Source organism: Bactrocera latifrons, unplaced genomic scaffold (assembly GCF_001853355.1).
Source record: "Bactrocera latifrons isolate USDA-ARS-PBARC rearing strain unplaced genomic scaffold, ASM185335v1 scaffold_10, whole genome shotgun sequence".
Lineage (NCBI taxonomy): Eukaryota > Metazoa > Arthropoda > Insecta > Diptera > Tephritidae > Bactrocera > Bactrocera latifrons.
The window spans coordinates 2,097,147-2,123,050 of NW_017534408.1; the positions used below are offsets into that span (position 1 = coordinate 2,097,147).

The 25,904-nt window shown below is 36.9% G+C and overlaps 1 protein-coding gene and 1 long non-coding RNA gene across 3 annotated transcripts in view; one reads left to right on the plus strand and one right to left on the minus strand.

The window, feature by feature from the left end:
• The window catches only part of LOC108966409 (mucin-19), a 106,157-nt gene that overhangs the window by 30,144 nt on the left and 50,109 nt on the right, over positions 1-25,904 (plus strand). The window lies entirely within an intron of this gene.
• Positions 23,768-25,904, minus strand: part of LOC108966418 — a 34,090-nt gene continuing 31,953 nt past the window's right edge. For both annotated transcript variants that reach the window (XR_001993184.1, XR_001993183.1), the window contains 2 exons: positions 24,849-25,566; positions 23,768-24,299 (listed from right to left, as the gene is read on the minus strand). This is a non-coding gene — a long non-coding RNA (uncharacterized LOC108966418). The remainder of the gene's footprint in view (positions 24,300-24,848; positions 25,567-25,904) is intronic.

Consider the following 25,904-nt stretch of genomic DNA (forward strand, 5'->3'; position numbering starts at 1 on the left):
ATAATTTATTTATTATTTGTTTTTTCAAAATTCAAATTTCTCCCATAAAACCATTGCTGCGCGCATAATTTAAATTTATAAGTGTCATGTAAATTGTCTGTGGCCTGTCATTGCGAGTATATGCGGGTACAACGGCACTTGTTGTTGCTGCCGCTGTTGCTTGGTCACTGGGTTAATGACATTGGACACCGTCTGTCGACAAGTTTCTTAAGTACGAAGCGCATGCAATAATAATAAAACCACTGCTGCACTTAATAAACACAACTGTGTATATAATTTCATATATTTATGCGTATGTGTGTGTGTGCATTTACTTGCATATAAAATTCAGTCCGTTTGTCTGTCTCTTTGCCTGTCGGCCTGCCTGCCAGCTTGTAAATTGCATGTCATGTTGTTATCGCAATGCATTTTATTGCTGTTAATGTTATTATGCAATGCGTTTTGTCGGCTATTTTCATTATTATTACTTTTACCACTTACTTAAGTCCTTTTCTGCCACTGATTTTCGCTTTTTTATGCTTTTTTTGAGCACTTCACTTAACTTTGCCTCACATTTCGACCTCAAGACTGCTTGCTGCATATTTATGCGCTTGTATACGAGGTGTGTGTGTGTGTGTTTGTGTCTCAAAAGTAAATTTATTGCTAACTTTGCCACTCTCTGCACTGCCACACATAACTTAATCACACACACAAATAAACTGTAACTGTTGTATTTTTTGCCAATGCAGGCGCTTTAAAGGGATTCCCTTTCGACTTTTATTACTTTTAAGGAGTTTTTACTTGCATTGCTGCCATGCTTGGCTTAACTGCCGCCTGTCTGTGTAAGTGTGCGTGTGTGCTGTCGTTGCCTGGCATGCCATGCAACTTTGAAAGTGTGAACTTTTGCAAAACTCTTTATGTATTGTGTCCTATTAACCTAAAAGTAATGTGGGTCTGCCACTTTGCTGCTCCACTCTCGGTCACACACTTCACTTTGCTGCAAACTCGTACACTTGCCTTTGCTTGTTTCCTTTTTTCTGATTTGTATTTCAAAAGTGTACTACTGAAAGTGTTTGCCGTAATTGATTGCTTAAGTATGGATAACTGTTATATAGTTGTAACTTAGTTAGAATGCCAATATTGTGGATGCGTGTGTGTGGGTGTATGGCTTGTTGTTTTTCGAAATAAGTTGTTCGCCTTTCACTTTTCTGCCATTGTTGGGCAGTTCAGAAATAGTTTTGCTATGTTTTCAGTTGTTTTTGTGATGAATATTTTAGTAATATCTGGTTCCGGTTTGCTTCTGTTGATATTAAAACTGCAGTATTATTTATCCGAGGCAGTTATTTTAGTCAAAAACTCATTTAGAAGGATCAATTACAGATATAGATTCCAAAAATTCCATAATCGTTGCATACTTCTAGGAGCCCAATTTTAAAATTATAGTTTTTCTTGGCTTTGGCTTTAAACGAGGTGGAACTCTATGAACACATTTTACAAAAGAATGAGTTATTTTTATCCTATTCAGTGCATTGTTTTGTAAGCGAAGCATACCTTTAGGAGGTCTTTGGAAAGATTGATGTATTTCAACCGTTTTAATAGCTTTATGGCTATAAATGAAGCTTATATAAAAGAATAAAATTTCTTAACTTTCCTAAGCTCATTATACTATAAAGAGAGCATACTTTTAGGCGCAATTTTTTGTTTTCCCTTGAAAACTTAAATTTTAGTCGGTTTGTTTTTAAATCCAATTTTTTTGATTATTATTGCAGTATTTTTATGTATTTTGAAGGATCTATTTTACAATTTTGTCTCTTAACTTATAATATCGTAAACGACGCATACTTCTAGGAGCCCAATTTTAAAGGTTACATTTTCCTTGGCTTTGCTCTAGACGAGGCTGAATTTTAGAAGCACTTTTTAAATATAAAAAAATAGCTAATTTAAGCCTATTTAGTGTATTGTTTTGTAAGTGAAGCATACCTTTAGGAGGTCTTTTTGCAAAGATTCATATATTTCAACCGTCTTAAGCATTTGGTTGTAAATGAAACAGATTTAGAAGAATACAATTTCTTAACTTTCCTAAACTCCTTATGCTGTAAAGGAATTATACTTCTAGGCGCAAATGGTTAGTTTAAAAAAATTCAGAGTACTATAATAGTTGCGCAAAAATATGGTAAATTCATGGAACCAAAAATCATATAATAATAAAATAAAAATAGATAAGATTTAATATTTCAGTAATAATGTTTACATTATTTATTTATTTTTAAAACCCTCCAAGTATTTTCAATCCTGGCAACATTTCCAGCACTAATGTAATCCTTTTACTGAAAGCTTTTAGCACATAAATATTTAAAAAGTCGATATTTTAATGAGTTTTGAAATTTCTAAGTTACCAATACGGTCATTAGATTTGGTATATTGCGTAGCACCTGTAATTATGCAACATTTTTTTAATAACTTTTTAGTTCTTGTATTTTGGTAGGGAATATGCGCTTTTTAGTATTTTATTAGATACTACTAAGATCCAAGATACAAACTGAGTTGTACGTACGAAGTTTTAGTGAAAACATTTTTTTTTATTAATTTTTCGTCTTTTGAGCAAGCTTATCTCAATATATCCTACATATCGTATATTTATAAATATTTGTAAAAATATGATATTTTACTACTTTCATCAATTTTGTAGCGCTTCGTCCAAAATTTATAGCATATGCCATACGAAATAAAAAAACATAAACCTAACATCAAAGTTCCACACTACAATATTGGCATAATCTGATCCCGTTATGCAATAACTGTTTAACTGAGGTGAATTCCATATCTAATTCTATGTTATTAGAGCGAAATTACATGTTAATATTTCCAGTATTACAAAACCACGTGACTTCTTCGCTTAAATGCACAACAAACACTCAAAAATCAACAAACAAATTTTCATACAATTTTTTTAATTTTTTTTTTTTTTTGTCTCAAATATTTGTGTACTTCTCTTGTAACATTTACACTTTGGCTGTGAGTTTAATAGCGCGTATATAACTGTAAAGTACTTTAAATATTCGAAATGCATTTATGTTTTCCCATTCACATCAACATAGCTCACCGGGTTGCGTGTGACCCGATAGTTTGTTTGTTGCACGCAACAATTGTATGCCACATACACACGAATAGGCAGCCACGTCAAAGGAATGCAAAGGAAATGTTTTAATATTTGTAGTGAAAGAAATTTTTATAGTTCAGTAGTTCCGTGCGATACTTGGGACAATTTTGTGTGTCATTTCAAAGAAATTGCGCTTGTAGTATTATTATTTGTGTCATGTAGACGAATGTGACGGCAAAGAGCGCTTGACGCTAATGTTGCACGCCCCTATTGGCGCTAATCAAATTGGTAGTTTAGGAATTCAAAGCAAATTGACATGAGTTTAGGGGATTACAAGGGCACTGCATGCACTCCAAGGCTGTGAGCATGTATGGGAATGCATACAGTTACTTACACAGATACATACACACAGATAATCTCGCTGTAAAATCGTGTTTATGTGGTCACTTCAATTTTTTATGTTTAAGTGGAATTATTTTACGGCAAAATTGAGCGCATTTAAAGACGCTTATGCCGTGCAAATAAGATTTCAATCAGCTAAAAGTAATTTCATTACATTTCAAAAGAATTAAATTTTGGATTCATGAGTCTCTTTTAAGCGTGAACGAACCCGAACCAAAAACCAACAAAAGGCGTTGCTCTAAATTAATCAAACTAATGATCTTCAGAGCCATAGAAATGAAAATCAAAGGCATTTAAAAGGACAGCTGCTTCTTTCCCTCTACTAATACGCAGCAGGCGAGTGGGCCCTACATGCCTATACAACCGCCAAAAAGGTGCTTCAAATTGGATTCGTTGAACTCCGCAGGCACAATGAACCGTAGCTATTCCAAAATGTGAACTCTATGTTAAGTTATAAATATATTTATAAAATGCGCACAAAGGCAACACTGAAGCAATATTTTTGTGTTGAACAAAAAGTGCATGCAACATGCGCATGGATAATGCCGCACACGAAATAACAGCGTGAATTAGTGTGCAGCATCGTGGAAGTTGTACTTGTGTGTGTGCGTTGCCACCAAGGATGCACTTGAAGTGTTTTCACAGGCCTCAGACACTCAGTTGAGCGTTATTCTCTTCCGTTCGGCGCGGCAAGCCGTTGCATTAGCTCAGCCGAGTGCTGCTTGAAACGAAGCCAAACGCGAGGCACATGGCACAGTGTGCGCCAATTATATTGGCTGACAAATGAAATGTACCGTTGTTAGCTGCGCTACCTGGTGGAGTAGTTTTGGAATTTCTTAACACAATATGAATCAATTTTGAAGTACTGTTTAGTTGAAGAAATATAAATTTATAAGATTTGTTTATATCCTTATAAAGTCGAGTTTATTGCACTATTTTCAACTCAAGCACGACTTGTTAAAAGTCGCCGCTTCTCATATCCAAATTTCAACTGATGGGCGATAATTTAAGCGCCAGCTTGTGTGCTGACTAAAATTTCTTTCATTTCACTTTTGCAGAATTTGCATTAAATTTAAACTTTTGGCTAAGTTGTATTTTAATTATGAACCTTAAAATTTAACCGCTAGTTTTTGTGACGGTTAAATTTTTTTTAATTAATTAAGAAAATATTTAATTGGAGTACATTGCTAAATTGTTGGCTGAAATCGGAACTTTGTTAAAATAGTGTTAAAAATTAACCGTCGGTTAATGTGCCGGTTAAAATTTTTAAAATATATTTCACAGGTTAGTTAAACACCAAATTTCATGACTAAGTTTTTTAAACTTTTTGGTGAGTGTTATAATTTAACCACCGGTTAAGGTGCCGGTTAAAGATTTTTAGGTATTTAATTAAAAGTTTCTTGTCTAAATTGAAATTTTTGGCACTAATTGAAACTTTGTTAAAATTAGCTTTCGGTTAATGTGCCGGTTAAAATTTTTCATTACATATATTACAGGCTTTAACTAGAAGTTCCAATGCTGAATTTTTTAAACTTTTTGATGTGTGTTAAAATTTAACCATCGGTTAAGATTCCGGTTAAAAATTTGTACATCACTTTATAGGCATTTAGTTAAAAGTTTCTTGCCTAAATTGAAATTTTTGGCTTTAATTGGAACTTTCTTAAAATAGTGTTAAAAATTAACAATCAGTTAGTGTGCAGGTTAAAAAGGGTTAAATTAATTTTACAGGTAATTAATTAAAAATTTCTTAATAAAATTCGAATTTCAGCCAAAAATTTAAATTTTGTTCAGTTTGACCGTCGATTTAAGTGCCGGTTAAAATTTAACCTTTGGTTAATGTGCCTTTTAAAATTTTTTAAAATATATTTTACAGTATAATTAGAAGTTCCTAAGCTAATTTTTCAAACTTCTTGTGTGTGTTGACAAAAAAGACAGGTAATTTAAATATTAATGTTCTTGAAGATCCTGCAACTTTTGTGAGAAACTTTTTTCAGAAACAAAAATTTAGTCCGAAGGGGTTTCAAGGTGTGTCGAGGATCTGAAACTGGTTAGGAACTCAGTTAGTGCAACGTGAGCTGCACATATAAAGAGTTCATGTATCATTGCGCCAAAATATATGCTACATTTTTTCTAAAAATGAAATAAAACGCCAACATTTATGCTAAAATTTTTTCAAAATGTCAAGATTTCGAGATGTCCCTTCAGTTTTGTTGCTTTTTGTATTATAATATGCTCTGGAGAAATTTAAGTTTATTTTGGTTTTCAGAATAATTATGCAAATACTAAACCATTTTTATATTCATCAGTTCTCAAATTACAATTGTGAATATTGAGGAGGGTTTCAAAATAAATATTGACCTTTTAGTAATTGTTAAATGTTCCTTAATCTTTTAATGTCCCTTATTTTACTTCTTAAATTAAGTTTTAAGATATTTTAAATTAATAAAAAAAAATACTTATTTTTATTTTCTCAAGCTGAATCTTTTATGTTAATCGCCCTATTCTTTGTATAATTTTATAATCATTTTTATACACATAAGATGCAAAAATTATATTCTTTCCCTGAGCAACGCCGATGTGCCATATTTTGTTGCCTACTTTTAGGCTATTTATCTATGTACCTGTTTTAAGATCCACAGTTCATCGCACACGTATACGTAATAGGAAACACAATCCGGGTTGTTACTAGGCGCTGCCGAAAATTGCCAATAATATTAGATAGTTGTGAGAATGATTGTTGTTCTTGTATCTCTTTGTTATATACTTCAATACGTATAGGAAACAGCAACTACAATTGCAATAACGCGCTACAAGAACAATAACACTAACAACAAAAGCGTGCAAATGAAATTGTTGCTGCTGTTTCGTTTTCAAAGCCAAACCAAAAAACAAAATTTCATCACCCTTTCAGTTCAATTCTCATCTGTCAGCTGTCATCATTTTCTGCAGGACCAAATGTCTGTCTAGCAGCAGCCCAGCCTTTACTGCTTTCTATACTCCTTCCACCAGCTACGCGCTCTTCGTTTTTACAGCAAATGCACGCAACGCTCGTCTTGGCTGTTTGCATGGGCGGCGCTGCAGCCGGTGTCGGCTGTCGATGTCGGTGCATAAAATTCTGACCATTATGCAAAGATTTCTCATGTATCAGGTTACTTTTGGCTGAAGACTGCGACAAGTGTAGGAGCTCACGCAAGCAATGTCTTCATTGAACTCATTTCATTGTTGACGGCGCAAACTTCCATTTGCTAGCGATTGTTGTAAATTGTTTTTGTTGCTTGTGTCATTGTTATGCATGTTTGTAAAAATGTTTGTAGTTATTGCAGTAATTTGGTTGTTATCATTTTTGTTTTTGTTGTTGTATATTTTTGTTTTTGATCGTTTTTGTATTTTTATTTTTGATTGTTGTTGTATTTTTTTGTATTTGTTGTAAAAAAATGTGTTGTTGTTGCATGTTGCATGCGCTGTGCGTTGCTGCGGCAACATATGAATATGCAACCACACAGACTCACCCACACTTACGCACTCCCTTCTGCTCTGAAATGAAATGTGAATAATAGCTAGCGTTTTGTGCTATTGTTGTTGTTGTGTAAGCCGCCGAATATTTGGTAACATGCGCACAATTTCTGAACCTGGCAGTCCATCAGTTGCAACAACACATATACACATGCATGTGTCAGTCATCAGCGCCCTGCTGCGCTTTCGCCATATCACACACACATACACTTACACATGCATACATTCTTGAAACCCCGTAGCCATGGCTGTCGATGAGGAAATACTTACCGCATCCACGTTGCCATGGCAGTGATTTTTCTTTGTCTCTTGGCGAATATTTTGCTTCGTTCTTCAACTTTATGGATGAATGCCTGTCTAACGGCTTCAGTCTGCACCCTTTCTCTCATGTGTGGACTTGGTTATGCATGCATATTTCTCTTATGCACATTTGGTCATGTGTAATCTGCCTACATTTTCATATACACATACATACATACATATATGTATGCCGTTTATACAGCATATGTAGTTGTTGCCTTCGTGCTTTTGAGTTTGTTTTATTCCATTTGCTTTTCCACTTTATATCTTCGCTTTTAACTTTTTCATTAAAATTTTGCTTTGGCTTTTATGCTACCTGACGAAATGGTCTTCACCTTGTCCGCCGCACTGTCTGCCCGCATAGTTTCGCTGCATACATACCAGCATTTGTGTGTGTGGGTATACTACGTGCCTGGGAAAATGCTCTTTCGATAGGCACATATACATACATTGCAACTTCTACACTAAACACTTTTGTACTCACATATGATGGTATGTGTCGTGAGATTTCCAAGTCCATCATATACATACAACTAAATATACATAACTCACATAACTTTTAAGCTTGCACTGTTGAGAGCAATTCTCTTAAAAAACAAAGAGAATAATATTATGCATATTTTATTTCTATATTATATAATTAAAACAATATAGAGTTAGTAACAGCATTTATAGCTCCATAACGATTGAATCGATTTTCAAGTAAAGATGATCGACATCGAACTTTTAGCGATTTATTTTATACAAATTCCACACCTAAGTCGGGGTGAAGTCTGGATACGTAAGAGATCAATCTAATACAAATTTCGGAAGGTTCACAGTAGTCTCTTAGTTACTTATATCGAATCTTTCCCTTGTATTAAAAAAAATTGTGAATTTCCAAATAAAAATATTGAATTCTTGGCCATTACTCCGTCATTTCCAGCTTTCCTTCGGATATAAATCAGTTTCGAGAAAAACGCGTTATCAGTGACTATGACTATAGTTAATCTCGAGCGCGTAACCTTTCAAGGTTTACTGGAAATTCCCAGTGTAGCCAGGTCTTTTTCCAACTGGTCTTTTCTACGGAGTGGAGGTTTTCCTCTTCCTCTGCTTCCCCCAACGAGTACTGTGTCGAATACTCTCGGAGCTGGAGTGTTTTCATTCATTTGGACGACATGACCCAGCCAGCGTGGCCGATGTCTCTTGATTTGCTGAACTATGTCAATGTCGTCGTATATCTCATACAGCCCATTGTTCCGTCGTTGACAATGCACAAAGGACCATAAATCTTCCACAGAACCTTTCTCTCGAAAACCCGCAACGTCGACTCATCAGATGTTGTCATCGTCCATACCTTTGCACCATCTAGCAGAACGGGAATGATGATTGATTTGTAGAATTTGGTTTTTGTTCGTCGAAAGAGGTTTTTACTTCTCAATTGCCTACTCAGTCCGAAACAGCACCTGTTGGCAAGAGTGAATCTGCGTTGGATTTCCAGGCTGACTTTGTTGTAGGTGTTAATACTGGTTCCAAGATAGACGAAATTACCTACGACTTCGAAGTTATGACTGTCGTGACAGAGATCCCCCTGCAGGTAGGGGGGACCCCTCCAGGTTGGGGGGGAAACCGAATATACCCGTGGTAAGGCATGCCTGTGATATAGTGCTATAGTATTCATCGTAAAACATGGTTACTGTACTCTGTATTTTTTATTCCTGGTATTCGACCGTGTTTTCGTTTACGAAGGGTTTTACGAGACACATGTCAACATACAGTTGAGGGGGATCAACTGGCAGTAGCGCAAGCTACAGGCCACACCAAAGACTAAAACATGGTACCACGGGGAGCAGTCAGCCCTTGGAGGAAACTCCAATCTGCTCATTGGTTTTTTGGCCCCTTGGGGAGATTCGTGGTGGCTATGGTTTAAACCTAAATGCAGGAAGGGCATTAGTCCGGTGTGGAGTCGCACTGCGGCCGGGTGCCGGACCCAGAGTACGGCAGAGGTTTTAGATAGGCCTCGTACCCGACCAAGGTGGCTAGGGTGTGCTTGTCCACCCAAACCAATTGGAACCAAAGTATAAGTGTATGTGGCGGCACTCATGCTTTGGTTCTCCAGAGTATGGTGCAGCTGCATGCACTCGTGCTTTGGGGCGCTGATCAACGCATTGTTTTGATCTATGTACTTCTAGCAATAGAAAGCACCGTGGSGTTAGGCCTTCGCAGGCAGGAACTCACGTAAAACCACAACGGACTCTGTCGTGACAGAGACGTGGGACCCAAGTCGCGAGTGCGACGAGTGTACGATTGTTATGGCTCTACTTATTTTCTCCAGCAGTAAATTGAAGAAGTCGCAGGATAGGGAGTCGCCTTGTCTGACACCTCGTTTGGTATCGAAACAGCTCGGAGAGGCCCTTCTCGTTCCTGCCGGTGCTTTTGGTATTGCTCAACTCTGACATCGGGGCATAAAAGCAGCTCTTTTCGTATTTGTTTCACGGGTCTTTTCCAAGATTGGTGCATGGTGAATATCTGGTCAGCGATGTTGAAGAGGCTTACTCCTACTATACAGAATTAAATAGCGTCACAACTTTATTATACCAAAGCAGACCACCTTTTTCAAAAGCTTTTCGAGGTCTTGGATGATTTTTTACATTTAGTAAAAGTATTAACGCGTGATTCGTCCTTCTTCGCACACTCTGCTGTTTACTGTTCGCGGTGAGATCTATTTTCTATAAATTGCAATACTATCAGAATTGATATCGAGTACCAAGACCCTATTGAAGGTGTAGCATTACCAATAACAGGGGATTCTTTATCCAATCGAACCACATGTTTAAAATAGACCAAATACTGTTCAATAACAACTGTTTTAGGTTAAGTTCCAGCTGAAATCTCACTCTCATTCAATAATCAGCCGCTGTTTATAAAAAATGAAATACTATATATAATATACATTTAGATATAAAATTGGGAAAAGAACTCTCTAACGAAGTCCATTGTGAAATGTAAAGGGTCGTTGCAAACTCCAGTCAAATTATCAAAGTGTATCAAATTTAGTGTTCTCTATTCGTAACCAAATGAAAACCCAAAGTTATTCGCCAATTTCTTTCCTGCTGACCATCTTCTCAATTAATAAACTTCACTTTCTCGTCGTTTCAAATACTTGGTAAATCGTCACTAGCATTACCACAGCCTTTCTTAGCCATGTTTCGTTGTGTCTTCGCTTCGTAATTCACTATTATTTCTACTGTTTCTTCTCCACAGACCTGCTGAGAGTTTGAAGAAGTTTCACTCTTGACTGCTTCTAGCCATTTCATTTCATTTCTTTCACAGCGCATTTTCTTTGAATGGACACAAGCACAGCGAACACATATAAGTCGACATGAATACTTTGTAGATGTGTGTGTATATATTTATATGAAAATTGCCACACACATTGAGTGAAAATTTGTGAAAAGTGCACTTGGCATGCCATTTGTCCTTTCACTTTGCCACACAAAGGAAAAGTGCTAATATAAAGGGATATGATTTTGTCATGTGTTGCCTTTATAGTTGTTGTTGTTACATACATATAGTATTTGTGCATTTCTTGTAATCCTTGCGGAATTTCCACAGACAAAGACTAAGCGGTGATGAACTGTTCTTGACACTTGAGTTTCGTTTTTGTTGTTTTGTTTTGAAATTGGCTGATTTGAAGGAGGCATCGAGAAATCGTTAACGTGCGGATAAAGAAATATGAGAGAATACGTTTAGTAAAAAAAAGTCGCACGGTGCCATATCAGGTGAATACGGGGAGTGGTTAATGGTTAAAATGTGATTCTTGGTCAAATAATCGGTCACACGCGTCGATCGATGAGACGGCGCATTATCGTGCAACAAACGCCAACTTTCATCTTCGCGATATTCGGGCCGAACACGTCGAATTCAGCGCACCAAACACTTCAAAACTCCAAGGTAAAATACCGCATTAACGTTTTGGCCAGGTGGAACAAATTCTTTGTCGACAATACCCTTGGAATCAAAAAAACAAATTAGCATTGTTTTCACTTTTGACTTCTCCATGCGCGATTTTTTGGGTTTCGGCTCGTACGGTGCCTTGCTTTCAACACTCTGGCGTTTCGTTTCGGAATCATATTGGAAACATAACGTTCCGTCACCAATTACAATATTTTAGATTAATTTTTTGACCTTTTTAATGAAGTGCTTCGAAGGTTGGATTCTAGGCAATTTTTGGTCGTCAGTCAATTTGTGCAGAACAAACCGTGCACACACCTTTCGTAAGCCCAAATGTTCGGTCAAAATGCGATAAACCGATGTTTTGGAGATGCAATGAAAAATTTCGCAAATTCATAGCTTCAAAATTTTTCATATTATGTCAAAGTAATAAAATACGTGTCGAATATTTTGCGACAAAGTTCATGAAAAATAATTTTGAACTTAAATTTTGCATCCAAAATTATTTTTCCCAGAGTACAGAAAGGTGAACAAGTTTTTGTACAGAAATAACCCATATATGTATTCAATATTTAGCTTCATATTTCAACTCAATACTTTTAAAAATTCATGTAAATGAATCCAATCCACCGACTTATCCAGTTCATGAATACTTTTTAAAGTCAGTTGTAACTTCCTTAATTGCCTGCGATCTGGCAAAAATATGCATATTTGTTTATTTAAAATGACTGCTACAATCCACTTACGGTATACGGTATTTAACATTTAATTTATGTTACTGTAAACAAATGCTCAAATGCAACTGAAGACGACATGTGAAGGTCCCGAAGCGATGCATTTTTCACGCACTTGTAATTGCATTGCCATCCCTTTTCAAATGCATTGTCAACAAAATAAATATGGGCTGTCAGCCGGGTTGACGGTTTGGTCTAATGCTTGCAATGCACAAACACATACATACGTAGGCACATGCGTTCTTGTGGAATCGCGCTTCATTTGCTGCTGACCGACCGATCTATGTACATATGCATGTATGTATGTATGTATGTATTGGTGGTGGCAACAACAACAAGTCGTAAGCAAACATCATAAATCAGTGCGCAATTCCGGCTAATTTGCCTTCGACAAACATTAAATGTGTGTGTTGGCATGTGTGATGGTGTGACTGTGTGTGTGTGTGTGTGACATTGTCATAAATCCCAAAGCAACTGTAAATATATTAAAAGCTGCGTTTGTTGGAGGTGATAGGCTAACATGATGATATATATATATATATAACCTCACCTACTGTCATATACGCGTACATGCACACATACATATATTAATGACAAATATCTTGTCGGTACTTATGTTTCTGTCAAATGTACATTTTGAGCTGCTCACCACTGACACTGGAAATATCTGTGCCATATTTTGTTGCCAATGAATGCATACATATATACATACTCACATATGTATATACGAGGTGCATTCGTGCGTATGTAAGTATTGGCTCCAAAGTATTTACGATGAGCACACTCACTCGTTCGTTCGTTCGTTCGTTCGCTCGCTCGCAGTTCACTACACATTTGGGTCGCTCACACAAATTGCACGCATTGTTGGCAACATTTTACTTTAATACCGTTATTAGATTGATATGCCAACAAATATGATATTTGAACTTCATACACATTTGCTCTTGCATGCATCTGTTTGTGCTTGGCGACGGCTATAAAATCTGACTAAAATATACACATCTTTGGTGGTATGTATTTGTATGTGTGTGTGTGTGTGTGTTTATAAATAATTGCCTACAAAAATACCTTCGCATGTTGCCATGTTATATGTTTGTTTTGCTTGCGCTTCCCACTGCTTTGGTGGTCAGCTAAGCGTAAATAAAGCCAGCTCCACATCTTTTGTTTTACCCAAAATGTTATTTTTAAGCCAGATCTTGTCTGCCATTAAGGCACATCAAATGCCACAGAGACGCGCACAAACACCTCTACATACATACATACACAAACATATACAAAGTCATGCATACATACACACTTATAAAACCCACGTAACATTGTTGTTGCCTTGCCATTAATGCCCTCAATATTCGTTGTTTCTCGTAAAAGAACAAAAGCTAATCCACACACACACACATGCACACTGTTTCGTACCAGCCCCCTTCTAACTCCCCTTTCACCACTTTCCCCGACGACTCTCTTGCTTGCCATTCAAAAGTGAGTTCGAGTTCTTCTTTCGTTTATTTGCAGCCAACTTTAAGACCCCAAAAATAGAGCAAACTTTAATGGCCGCGCACTGTTAGCTCTACAAATAGCCGTAGCTGAAATTGTCTTGTCTGTTTGCCGCCATTCGCCGCTTCTTATGACTATAATTTCCAGCTAGCCGTCAGTATGCATGCGTTTGATGGCCACTTACGCGCTGCTTGGTCTCCAGTTCGTCAGCATAACGTCGGTTTTTATGTTTTATGTCTTTTGTTTTACGTTTACTGCCCGCATCGGTGATGTCTCTGGTGGCGTCTTGTAGCGATTAAGAACCTTTTCCTTTACTATAGCGACATTCGCACATTGGTTTTTAGCTTGGCGTTCAACTACACCTCACAGCTAGTAAATTAAAGTGATCCCACTGGTGGTTGCTAATCAAAATTGTTAAACTTCTATTATAACTGTGCATACGAATAGCTCAGTTAGTCGAGTAGAGGTGGTTTCGGGCCGCAGAGTTGAAATTTTTTTCAACTTTCTGGTATATATATTTTTTGAACGAGGAGTATTCTTATGCTAGGTAGGTGTATTAAACTACGAAAATTGGTTTAATTCTTAGCTAATTTTAATCCGAAAGTTACAGAGAAGTTGGCTAAAACATTTATCAATATCACTTATAAAGGTTGATCCAAGTAGAGATACTTTTTTCAATAGCTTTTGAAATGCTCGAACGTGTTATCGAAATTTGGATTCAATGAATGGGTCATTGGAGACATAGCCGCAGACAACCTTGAAATAAATACTTAATCTATGAGAAATTAAATGTCGAAGAATGTTCTTTCGAATGGTAATAAACATTCCCCATTAAATTTTAAGTTTTTGTGTTTTTCCTTTAAAGAAGTAGGGAAACTCGAAGTATCAGTGTTGATAGAGATGGTTCAGAAGATTTCAAGTTAAACCGGTGAAAATGATCTAGGTGGGTCTTATTCTAACTCCGTGGGTTTTGAAGTATGTTTACTTTTGTCCAGGGATCACGATGTCCCGCAAAATCTATTACACAGTTTTTTGTTTATGAAAGAAGCGCTTAAATTGTAACGATTCTGCGCTTAATTTTATTTTCTTTTATTAAAGATCCTTAACATTTGCCAAAAACAGCGGATAGACCAGTTTTTCAGCTGCGGATTAAATTTTTTCAAATCTATTTCATAATATTGTCATATCTTCATAAACAACTATACAAATTTTTGTGAATCGGTAATAAGAAATAAACTCCGAGTTTGTGAGCAGTGTTAATGCTGAACATTAAAATGGCAAATAAACTCGAGTTTATGACAATACTAAGAATCTCGAGTTTATTGGCAAGGCGTTTGTTGAATGCAAGCTCATTCATTCTTTTTATTTCCATTTGCAAGTTAAAAAGCTTCTGATAAAAATTTCGCACGACTGCTGGAACTTACTGTCCCATAGAGAAGATTATTATTACTGTTCTCATAGAAAAAATTATTTATAAATAAGGGAATGTTAAAACATATTTTTGTCGGAAATAGAAAACTGTCATAATCATCTTTGTGAAATACACGCTTATGTGACGTCATCAAACAAGTGAAGTTTAAATAAAAAAGACTAGACTTCCATTAAATAAGTAACAACTTAACTTTGTCGAAGTTAGTTAGGTTCGGTTCCATAGCTGTTCGTCAAGATTGAAATCGGACTATTATATTACAAAAAAATAGAACTCCTGCATCCGACCTTATGAGTTGGCTCAGTGGAGTCGCTGATCTCGCTGGAGGCTAGAGAATCAAGAAGAAAGTGTCGAGGTATTTCTGTCTCGTATTCTTCCTAAATTCTTCCATAGCTGGGCAAGCGCTAAGATTATAAACCTTAAAGCGTGGGCGCCAGTTACTAGATAAACTCCCACAGCTAAGGTGACCACTTTCTGGGCCTCTTAAAATCTACCGTGTTCCAAAAGGATCTTGCGACAGCGGAAGTACTGATGGTTGCTCATTCGTGGCCAAGCTCCTATGAAGCCCAGCCATACAGTAGTATAACGCACCGACCCGTTCCCATTCTATTGACAACGTGATTAGAGTGTCGTGCCAGCTCATCAGCTTTGCTTTATTACCTGCGACTCCGCTGTGGCCTGGTACTCATAAAGTCGTATCGTAAGATGACTCAGTACCTCCAATAGCGAGGTTAGATCCCACGATGGACGGATCTACGTAACCGGAACGTACACGGAATTTTACACGGCCAAGAACAGTTAACTCGGTGGTATCCTACCGCTACTGCAACAGGTTAGGCAGTCCTTAACTCGTCTTAAATTAAATAATCTTATATTTATCCAAATTAACCACATAGTTAAATGGAATTCTTTTCTGTATACTTAAATATGCCTTTTTGTCAGCGAATGTAGCTCGTATTTAGTCACAGATGGAAAAAAAATTCATTAATTACCTGCAGTTTATTAACAGGTATCTACATCTAACCATGTATCGTATATGCTTTCTTCATAATTTTAAGAGATTTGGCCACACATAACCCTGTCATAACAGCACTTCTCTCGCAACCATTTTATTAAATTTTGTTTCTTTTTTTTTTCTTCCCACCTCAGACTTTGAGCATAAGTATGTATGCACATCCGCTTTTTATGATTTTTTTTCGGGGAGTTCCATCAGCATTTAATTACACTTAATTTGCCACACAAAAACAAACGGCAATTCATCTAAAGAAACCCCAAAAAGCGGACCAAAATGAAAATGAGCAAAATTGGTAACACTTGTACGAACTTGATGAAGCTTCGTATTTATTGCGGGTACATATGAACATAGATTTTTTTGTTGCTCATTTCGAGGCCGATGACCTACGGTAATGTGAGCACAACATAAGTGAAGTGTCAGTTCGGAGCAAACCGACAAACGAAGGATGACCAAAAGGCAGCGCTGCTGTGCCGTTGATTACTCGCTGATAATGGTTCGCCGGGTGTGCTGGCATTAGTCATAAGTTCATTGGATACATGAACGCCTATCGCACGACGAAATCAACCGATATCTTGCTGTGCATTAACTTGTTTGCCATTTCATCAGCTGTTTGCCAAATCGGGCGAATGTTTGCGATTGTGTGCTGTGATTAATGAAACAGTTACCGTTGCGCAATAGAGTGTGAGCAGCGGCTGGCGTTGCAATAAGACAAGTTATGCCCATTTTGTGAATATTTCGGCAATCGCGCAACTGAATTCTGCTTTCTATTTTATCATATCGCTCTTTTGTTGTTGCTGTTTTCGCCATTTGCTCCATTTGCGTGTCTTGCACGTTCGCTTGCAACGCTGTGGCATAATTTAATAGCATGCACCAGATTTATTCTTGCGATTCAACGTGCCACAACGTACAACAATTCAAGTACTATTATCTCATTCTCTTTTGCTGGGCTTCCGAAAGTGCTTCAATGTGGTCAATTATTTGTATTTGGTTTCAGTTGATATTTATTTCACACCATGTATATATTAGAGTGAGTCCAAAAAAACGATTAATTCTATATATTTTTTTTTTTTGTTTTTGCTTGGTATTCTGAAAAATAGGTTCTTAGACACATCTAGGAAAATATCCAACTATTGGCTCTTAATTCGAACGGAAACGTCCTCCGCCTTACAGCTTTATATTTTTTTGTATTATCAAGAAAAAATAATAGGCCACTTCCAATGACTTGGAAATTTGTCTCCTTTCATACGTTCTGTAGAAAATTTAATGCTCTACGAAATCATTTTCATGACTTTTTCGTAAACCTAACCGTTTAAAAGTTATTATCGGTTGAAATGTGATTATTTTAAGGCAATTTTTTAAGAATTCTATAACCTCGGTGAAAAAGAAAACTACTTTTACAGGAATGGTCTGTATCATTTTTAGTTTAACTTAAGCGTTTACGAAATATAGACCGCCAAACAGGAATGAAAAAGAAATAAGAAAAGATAAAAGATTCCTAAGCTCCTAAATGTAGGCATTGATAATATGTAATCGAAATATTAGGCCATACCTAGTATATAAAAAATGTATTAAAAAATTTCCTAACAAAAAAATATAAATATTAATTTATTTTCGTTTTTCTTTATTCGCAGGTAAATGAATCCATATTTTCTATCATCAGTGACAATACAATTTGTAAGTTAAAAATATTTAAAATTTGACGTTATTGATTGTCAACAAGAATTTTTACCATTTTAAAGACTTTTTAATGCCGCAAAGTGAAAAATTCAGAGTTTTTAGGTTTGCAGAGGCTCAAGATGGAGAGAGAGAGAAAATTGATGGTTATATGCAACCGTCGTTTAACGTTAGAGTAATACCGGAGGTCCTCAGCATGTCGGCCATCATTACTGTAAAGAAGCATCCTACCTTCAAACTTTAACAAAGGGATGTAACTCTTGTACGAGAATCGTAAAGTATGGGTCGCAAAATACATTATTGCTTGAAAGCACAAACAATCTCTAATACCGTTCGATTTTTAAAATATGCGCCTCGGCGTATGCGTCATAAGTCGATTAAGGTTGAATGAAAAATTTTGCTGAAGAAGCTCAGGGCTACGCCGCTCAGTGCTTATAGCAAGCATATTTTGAGGGACTTACATACTAATTTTGGTTATTAGACAATATCAATATATCCACTCTGGAACATAATTTCCTCAAATTCGATTTTATATAGGAACTGTGCCCAAAAAATAAGGTGACATTGTATTTATTTTGAAAATTCTTTATTTATTCTTCCAAATAAATTTCATCCCCTTCAAAGTAATCCCCACTAGATGCCAACGGATTTTCCAATCTTCGAAACACTGGTTGTAGTCACTTCGGGATGGCCTTCAGTTCCGTCTTCGCTGCGGCTTGAATCTCCTCTATCGTATAAAAACGGTGTCCCCGGAGCGGTCTTTTGAGCTTGGTGAACAGCCAGAAGTCTCACGGCCTCAGATCAGGTAAATACGGCGATATGTGTTGAGTTTTTGGCGAAATGAGCACGAATTACGAGGGCAGTATGGTGCATTATCGTGGTGTAAAAACCATTGTCTTTGAACAATTCCGGCCTTTTTAGGCGGGCAGCGCTACGCAAACGACGCATAACGTTCGAATAATATCCCTTGTTGACTGTTGGAAGGAATTCATAATGCACAACACCACGATAATTGAAGAAACCAGTCAACATGACCTTGATTTTTGAGCGACTTTGGCGCGATTTTTTTGGTCTCGGCTCTCTTTTGGCACGATATTCGCTCTATTGATCGGTTGTTTCATGACACTCTGGTAGTCGGAAAGCATCGTTTCACACACTTCAACGCGACGCCTTTTTTTCCAAAAACTTCAATGTTTTCGGTACTTCAAAATGGTATTGGCTGAGCCTTTCGATATGCCAACTTCATCAGTAAGGTCTCTAATTTTTAATCGACGGGTTTTCAACACCAAATCTTTGATTTGTTGAACGTGAGCTTCGTCGGTTGAGGTYGATGGTCGCCCTGGACGCTCTTCGTCTTCGACACGTTCACGGCCGGCTTGGAACTCACTATACCACTTGTAAAAATTTTTTTTTAGACATAGTCTCGTCACCAAAGGCTGCCTGCACCATCCTCAACGTATCCGCAGCAGAAAATTGATTACGTAAACAAAATTTTATGCAAATTCTTTGCCCAACAAATTTCGACATCGCAAAAAACGAAAAACTCACCTTTAGCAGCTCACAAAACGATACGTATCTCAAACACTAATAATATTTTGACATGAAATTTGACATAAATGTGACTGACAGTACTACCAACTTAAAAAAGAAATCATTCTCCAAATCCTTCGACACGCGCAGTTTAAATTCAAATGTCACCTTATTTTTTGGGCACAGACATATATATTAAAAACTGTTAATTTTGCTTTCCGGTAAAACTACGAGTCCTACAGAAAAAAGTTATATGACAAATTAGTAGTAAATGAAAAGATCTATAACTATTGCATTAACACCTTTTTCACATAACCTCAAAATTTATGTGAAAAATTCAAATATTGAGTCTTTTTTTGCATTATTTTACACCTGTGAAGAGTATTCTAGCTGCGGTGCAACCGTAGTTAATGTTTGTTTACAAAACACGCATATACATTCTGACAAAAGCGTACCTGGAAATTGTAAAAAATCGCAAAATAATTATTCATCAATTTTTGGTTGCCTTCAAAGTAATTCCCACCAAAAGTATTAGACTTATATCAACAATATTTGCAGTCCTCGAAACAATTTTTATAAATATTTTTTAGATGGATTCAGCTACTACAGCGTACTTCTTTTCATCTCTTCGATCGATTAAAAACGGATTTCATCGAGCGACAATTACAGTTTGGGGTTATGAAAACATCACACGGAATGAAATCTAGTAAATACGGCAGTTGAACGATGGTACTCATTGCGATTTTGACTTTAAATTCGTTCATAATCGTGGCCCGATATGTGGTATCGATTATCATCGTGTAAAATCTATAAATTGTTCTTCCACAATTCCGGCTATTTTCGACGGATGTTCTCACCCAATCGGCTCAATACGGTCAAATAGAAGTTCTTATTGACCGTTTATTTCTCCGAAACAAATTCATAATGTACCAAACCACGAATATCGAAAAAACAATGAGTATCGCCTTGATTATTGAGCGGCTTTGGCGGTTTTCCCTCCATTCCGATGATTGTGCACGTCTTTGCTTGTCAAACTCATAAATTCATGTCTCATCGCCAGTTGTAATGCAATTCCGAATGTGGTATCGGAATTTGCACAATGATCTTTTTACGATATTCTTTTTGAAAAAAATTCAGCTTTATCGGGACGAGTCGTGCAAGAACGCGTTTCATACCAAAAATACCCACCAAAATTATTCGAACGGACTCGCGCGAGATCTTAAGCTCGCTTGCCATCTCTCTAACGATTGGTTGAGGATTTTAAGAATAATAGTCTTCGCTTTTTAATATTCGTCAGTTGAAGAGGTTGAAGGTCGTTCAGAAAGTGGCTTGTCTTCAAGGATCTCTCGACCGTCTTTGAAGGCTTAGTACCACACGTAGGCTTGTGTTTTTGATAAAACTGAATCACCGTAGGCCCTTTCAAACATTCGCAACAATTCCGCTCACAAAATAAGACTAAAACTAAAAAAAAAAATTGCAATGCACCACTGATGTGTACCGACTTAAGCAGCTGCTATAAACAAATTAGTTGACAGATAGCGCTCATATTTGGCATAGCGATTGGAGTGCCCTTACCAACTTAGTAAAATACATTTTTTTGAAATATCATTTATCCAATGAATTTAACGTCAATTTACGGGTGCTTTTTAGACACAATTTATACATATATGTGACCTGTTCTATGGAAGGGGGCTTAGGTGTCAAAAAGGTCACATATTTATATATATTTTTTTTTGCTTCTATTTAGCTTAAGATTGTCCTTTTATAATGCAATCCTGTCAAATTAACCGTTATTCCTCGTATTTATTTGTTTTCCACACCATTTATTCACCGCACCACAAATTGGTCTTCAAATCACCATAAAATGTTAAAGAAAAAAATGCCCACAACTACCAAATTGTTACAACATAAGACCGACCACTTAATTTTATGCACAGGAATAACAAACAATTTCCATTTCTTCTTCATTGACATCCGCGCTGCCCGCTCCGATGCAAACTGTGCGCTCATTAATGCATAAAATTAATGCACAATCGAGAGCAGTTTCGTTATTTCACACTTGAGTTGCAAAGTTTTGTAGTGCACTTGAGGGACTACTATTTTTCAACTGCTGTTTTTGTTTTTTTTTTTTTTTTGTTATTATTGTTGTTTTGTACGCTTTTCGCTTCGACAATTTCGCACCCTGTGCTCTGCGACGAGCCTCGTGGGTATTGGCACCACTGAAGAGGCACGAAGCAGGCGGTAGGGCTGGAGGAGGCATAGCCAACTATTGTGAGTGCTGAGCTACAAGTGGTGTGAATTAAAAGCCAAAGCCGCACGTAATCCCACCAACACTCACACACACACCCATACAGAAGAACAAAAAGTAAGCGTTTTTGACTCACAAAAGGAAGAGCGGCGCACTGGGCCACATGAAAGCAAAATGCAGTGGGAAAAAAAGTTGGGTATATCCTAAAAGGAAATGTGCCGCAAATTTGCCAGCAACAATTACAACAAAAATATTCAAAAGAAACATCATGCCATAACAAAATCAAAAGGCATTGCCAAAGAAGCAGACAGATTGGCGGCGTCCATGTGTATGTTTGTGTGTATTAATGCAGCAACAAGCGTTTTTAATGTAATACAATACAACAACAATAATCATTCATTCACTCATTCAGTGACTTTGGCTTTTTGCTGCTGGCAAAGTTTCGCACTCAAAGCGCCAGAATGCATACGTATTGTACATACATATATTTCTAAAATTTCATGTGTGTGTGTATGTGTAAGTGTAAGTATGTGAGTGTGGGTGTAGGGCCGCCTTGCTAATACTGCATATGCTCCGGATACTATTAGCACTAACTGAATAGTTGTTTTTGCTGTTGTTTTTGTAATGGAAATAGCAGCAAACCCTATCCTATTCCGCAAACAAATCTACAATAAATGCCCGTTTTGTGTGCGCGAATAGTGCGAATACAGCAACAACACTAGCTCCTAGCGGCACTCATAGTTCGCTTTACTGTTGCTGTTGTGGAAGTAGCGTTGTTGTTGTTTGCCAGCGTATTGCGGTTGATAACTTCCGCCAGTTGTGGCACACACACTTGATGCTTTCAGCCCGTAAGCAAGCAACCATTGAGCCGCCATCACGTTTAAACCAAACATAACGGGGCACTTTTACACACACGCACACACAAACCCACTCATGTGGATTTATGGTGGCTAACAGGCTGTTGGCGCCGCATTCAGTCGGCTAGTACTTAGTTCTTTCATTTATTTGTTTATCATATTTTGAAGTGTTAACTAGGAAGCTTTAAAAGGCACTTCAAACGCGCACAAACAATTTGTGTCTATGCCCACCATCTATGTGTGTATGTGTGTGTGGTGTGTGTGGTGTGTGTGGTGTGTGTGTGTGTGTGGGCAATATAACTGATTCCCTGTGGTATGTCTATCAGTTTAATTACAAGCCTTGCGTTTGGCCAAACATTACAACGCCTTTGTCGCTCTCACACAAACACTTGATGCAGAACTCGCTTCAGTCTTCTTAGCACTTGTACACGTGTCTGTCTACTTGACACACATACATACATGCATACTTATCTACGTCGAAATTGTCGCGCTGATATTTAGATGTATTTACACTCTTGCAACATGTCGTTACAGAGTATAATAGGTTTGTTCACCTAGCTGTGGAAATGTAATAGAAAAGTCTTGCGGTTTTTTTTGTTTTTGTTATTAATTTTATAACGGTTTGATGACTCATGCCCAGCTCTTGACCAATACTACGGATGCTACTATGCCGGTCTCTTTCGACCAATTCAGCGATTTTATCGCAGTTTTCGACGACGGGCCTTCCGGAGTGTGGCGCATCTTCGACCACCTCTACAACAGAACGAAAACGTTGAATTGTTGTGCGGTGGAAATGGAAACTGTATCGGGTCCATAAACAAATGCACAAATTTTATTGGCGGCTTGAGATGCATTTTTGCCTTTATCGTAGTAGTACTGCAAAATATTCTATTCTCTTATTCAATCAATCAAGCACGTGCTAGCGTGTGAAATGAGCTTGAAAAAGATATAGCATGACCCGATGCGACGAATAAAACTAGAACTACGCGCTCTCAGCGGCAACTAGCTAAAATACCGCAAGACTTTTTTGACAACCTAATATGTACACTTGTGCTCACATAATTAAGTCACGCCAGTAACAGAAGGAAAGTTTATTCAAAGCAACTTCTATGGTACAGGAATGAAACTTAATTTTACAAAAAATGGAAGAAATTTTAATTCAGTTCAAAACAGAATGCTTATTTTTTATTTAACTTCTAAAATAATAAAAATATTGCGTTCATTCGCTTAGCCCATCCATGTTGTTGTGCTCATATAATTAAGTCACCTAAAGAAAAATGTAGTTATTCGAAGTCGTATACTAGTCGTATTTTTTTACAGTTTTACCTTACCTAAGACTAATACTTAGTTGGATAACCTTCATTACGTAGCACCTCAGTACATCGTTTAGGCATTGTTTAGACTAAAGTAGCACATTGAGCGGGACTTATTTTGTACCACTCTGCCTGTATTATTTCCCATAAAGAATGCAGATTCGGCTCTTTTTATAATCCCCCATAGGTTTTCTATGGGGTTTAGGTCCGGACTTTGAGCTGGCCAATCCAGAATTTYARTATTTCGACTACGTATCCAAGTTTTAACGACCCGCGAGCAGTGTTTGGGGTCGTTATMGTGCTGGAAAATCCAAGCTAACGGTAAGTTGTCCACATAATCACCGTCKAAATTGTTCTCCAGTATTCCTTTGTACATTTCACCTGTCATTTKCCCGTCTATTTTAACAATCGGGCCAACGCCTGATGACGTGAAGCAACCCCACACCATCACCGATGAACCGCCATATTTCATGGTTTTTTTAGTGTATTTGGGATTGAGTTCTTGCAAAGGGAGTCGTCCTAAATATGGTTTCCCATCATTACCAAATACACTAAATTTGGATTCGTCACTCCAAACCACCAAATTTCAAAATTTAGAGTCCTTCCAGAGATGGTCTTTAGCAAACGCTTTTCGCTTTTCAATATATTTTTTTGGAACGTTAGGTTTTCGTCTTGGAAAACGGCCATTCAATGAATTTTCTTGTAGTCGTCTTCGTACAGTTTGCGCAGATATTTGTACGCCGTGGTATTCCTCTAATTGAGCCCTGTCCCTCCGTGCAAGCTGTAATTTGAGTAAAAATTGATATAGATTGTTGAAACTTTGTACACATGTTCCTTGGAAAAAAGTAATCCGGAGTTCATAGATAAGGGTAATCGGACCACTTCCACGCCCACAATAGCGATTAACCGACAACGTATACAAGATCATAAATAAGTACTAAATTAAGATATATGTAGAACTGTATTTTGGCACATGTGGGCTAAAAATGTTGGAAAAGTGGGCATGGCCCCGCTCTCTAATAGGTTTCTATACCAGTAAAGCTACAATTGCTAAGTTCGCTTAGGAAAATTCTTATAACAACTATTACCTACAGTGTGAACGATGGATGACATCTGATGACTACCCCACCCTTTTCCCATATAACGGTACACTAAAAGTGTCATTTCAACCTCAATATGACTTTTTACGAAAAATCGCTCATTGATAATTCCCTGGCTTTGATTCTTGCCAACTTGCAAGAGTATAAAATGTTCGGTTGTACCTGAACTTAACCCTTCCTTACTTGTTTTTATGTAGTTTTTCAACATCTGCATATTAATATCCTCTTACCTTTTTGAGTTTTAGTGTTGCTTTGATATCCAAATGCGAAGTATTCAATTTGTTTCGCTTAGCAAAGATAAAGGGGTTGACATTTGGCACAAATTGGTGCTTTGATAATTTAAATTTTCGTACGAGGAATCGAGGGTTCACACGAGCTTCAGTAACATCAGTATCAAATATGTTCCTGTGTGACTAAGGCAGTTCATAAATCGAGAATATATTTTATTTTGGATGATTTCTGATCGAGTGATTTAGTTGACATGGAATGCTTGAGATTATGATGACTTCGAGCTTAGCTAACACTTATATACCAGCCGCTTCACGCGACAAAACTGAACTTGACAATCTGTTTGGTAGACTAGACTGTATAAAGCTAAGCTTTAATATGCCGTTACTCTTAAAATACTCTGCCGAAAGTTAACGAATATGCTTTCCTTTAACAGAAGCACAGACAGCTGCAGCCGCCGAAAATTCCATAATTCCAAATCCACCAATCCACACCATCCATCCACCATCCAATCCGCATATTGAAAAACCCTTTTACATTATCTCAATAACAGTAGTAGCGTAGATAAATACGTACTCATGTATGTAAGTATATATGTACATATGTATACATTTCTGTCGTAATGAGTCGGTATTTATTTCTGTTTCCCTTGGCGACGCACAGCTAAATCGCTCAGCTTCTTTCGTTGTATCCTTTCATAAAATTCTTTTGATCTTTTGCCTGCAAAAATTTTAATTATTGGCATTTCTGCTTTTTAATACACATACACTCATATATACAGTGTTGGAAAAAATAATAGAAACGTACAGTTTTCAATATATTTTTATTGTTTGTAGAATTCTTTCAATTTAAATACATTACGATTTAATATATTTGTCAAAGTTAATCAAAATCTAGATTTATTTAGCAAGTGCTATAAGACACAAATAAATTCTGGTCCATTTTCTAATTTTGGCCTGGAAAAAAAAATAGAAACATAATATAATTTCTTCATAAATTAAAGTTTGGCCCAAACTTCTTACAAAAATATTATTGTTTCAATATCTTGTTGAACCGCC